This window comes from Myotis davidii, unplaced genomic scaffold (genome assembly GCF_000327345.1).
Source record: "Myotis davidii unplaced genomic scaffold, ASM32734v1 scaffold805, whole genome shotgun sequence".
Taxonomy (NCBI): domain Eukaryota; kingdom Metazoa; phylum Chordata; class Mammalia; order Chiroptera; family Vespertilionidae; genus Myotis; species Myotis davidii.
In genome coordinates, this window is record NW_006296430.1 from 247,389 (window position 1) to 249,940 (window position 2,552).

Genomic DNA, 2,552 nt, shown 5'->3' on the forward strand with positions numbered 1-2,552 from the left:
CTTTGCAGAGATGATCTCCGTCCTGCTTAAAAAAACAGTACACATGGGTGTCAGTCCTACCCATTCCAAGCTTCTGCCCCTCCTACCAATTTCAGTGTGCTTTCTTGTTTACTTCTCTAGTTGTAGAACTTCCATTCAGCCATCTCTCAGGTGGTTCTGGATGATGATTGTTTTGTATGTTAGTTGTAATTTTGATATGGTTGTGGGAGGCAGCGAGTACAGGCGTTTACCTATGCCACCATCTTGGTTCTCCACAACTTACCAAATTTGAAGGATGCAGCAAAAGCAGCGCTGAAAGAGAAATTTATAATATTGAGTAGAATATTAAAAAAGAAGAAAAATGTAAAATCAATCATTTCCACCCTAGGAAACTAGAAAAAGAAGAGCAATTAAATTCAAAGCTGGCAAAAGAAAATCTATATAATAAAGAGCCATGGTCATAATGTCCAAAGGCTTGACCAGACCAGAAGTCAGTGCTGGGTTGCCATGGCTGCTGCTGGCGCCCCGACCAAGCACTGACTGCCTATGGTGCCACAGATCAGGCCCAGAGAGAGGCCTGCAGAGAGAGGCAGGGTCTGACCCATAGTCTCTGTGGCAGCGGTTGATCAGAACTTGCCTCTCTTTTTTTCCCAGTCTGGCCAACAGCCCTGCCTCCATTTCTCTCCAGGCCTCCACTGGGGCTGCTGATCACCCACCTTTCTGATCAGGCCCTGTTGATAGGCCCAGAGACGCTGACTGGCATAGACACTGACCAATCAGAACCAAATGTGGGTGAATGTAAAGAGCCAATGGCTGCCTAGGAAGTGGAACTTTTGAAGCTGACTGGCATAGAAACTGACCAATCAGAACCAAATTGGGTCTACTGTGAGGAGCCAATGGCTGCCTAAAAGGTGGAGCTTTTGACGTTGACTGGTATAGAAACGACCAATCAGAACCAAATTGACCGGTAGGGAAGGGCAGTTGGGGGGAGATCAAACTGGCAGGGGAGGGCAGTTAGGGGTGATCAGGCAGGCAGAGGCAGTTAGGGGCAATCAGGCAGGCAGAGGCAGTTAGGGGTGATCAGGCAGGCAGGCAGAGAGGTTAGGGGTAATCAAGCAGGCAGGCAGAGGGGTTAGGGGCAATCAGCAGGCAGGCAGGTGAGTGGTTAGGAGCCAGCTGTTCCAGAGGGCAGTAGGACATCCCCTGAGGGGTCCCTGATTGGAGTGGGTGTGAAGCATCCATTTTATATAACAACTGCTGTTTGAAATTTTAACCCTGATAGTATGGCTTCTGTAAATGCTTTCTTGCTTAAGTAATAAGGAAAATAGACTTGCCCATTCCAGAGAGGCTGTAAACTTTGCCCCAGACAGAGTTGTCAGTGCTGACACCAGGCAAGGCCTTGAGATATGGTCTCATGATCCCTTCCCAGCACACAGGCCTTCTATCTCAGAAGGCCTGGAAGTCTCGTTCCAAATTTGGGAGACAAAGGACTGGAAAAAGTATAAATAGAGGAGTTTCCTCCATGTTGGGGGGCCCAGAATTTGAAAGACACATTTTTCTCTGGGCCTGCACAGAATTTAATAATAAAATGTAACTCCCTTTCTCTAAGTGTGGCTTGGTTTTTCTCTGGCCTTCTGCAACATTGATGGTTCCCTGACTGGGAAGAAGGCCAAACATGCAAGCTTTTTGGCCTCTGGCGAGTGGACTGGGTTTGGGGCCCTGGGGAGCCAGACAGACCTCTGGGAGGCAGCACTCTGCTGATTTAGCAGAATTGAACCAGGGGACTCTGGGCACTCCCGGACCTCAGCCCAGGACCCGGCTGGCATCTGGAGAGAGAGGACAGACACTTTTGGACCTGTTGACAGAACTGGTAAGGTAGGGGCCTTATCAGTCAGGCCCACTCCAAGTGAGTGGAAGGGGGAGCTTGATCACCTCCCCAGAAGTCAAGGACTTCATCAGGTAAATCAGGAATCAGGACTCCAGAGGTGAGTGAATTCAGATTCAGTTAAGTAATTATGGGTTCACTGTTCTGTTTGTTAGTGTGTGGGACTAGCCAATTTGCTACAGAGAAGGGAGGCTGGACGCAGCCTTAACTCCTCAGGTAGGTTCTCACCAAGACGTCGGTTGAGAATTCTGGTCTGGGTCGTGGGTGCCTGGAGTGCCCCCATGCTCATCTAGGGAGTAGGGCATTATCTGCTCAGCTCCAGTCTGGGCTAGTCTGAGAGAGTGTGAGTACAAATGTTTGTCTGTCTTCACATAATTATCTGCTGATTAACTGGTCTGTGTGAAAGCGAAAGCTACTCTGATTTTCTGTTAGTTCATCTGGTTAAAATGTTTGATTTGCTGAAGGCTGAATCCGTGATGGTCTGCAAAAGCCTCAAGCAGTGCTGTTGAGTTAGTTTTCTCAGAGACGTTTGCTCTCTATCACAGTGATTTTAGAGAGAGGAAGGGAGAGGGAGAGAGAGAAACATCAACATGATTGATTGGGCTGTGTCCTGCATGCCCCCTGCTGCCTCCTGCACGCCCCCTGCTGGGGATCGAGCCTGAAACCCTGGCATGTGCCCTGACCATAG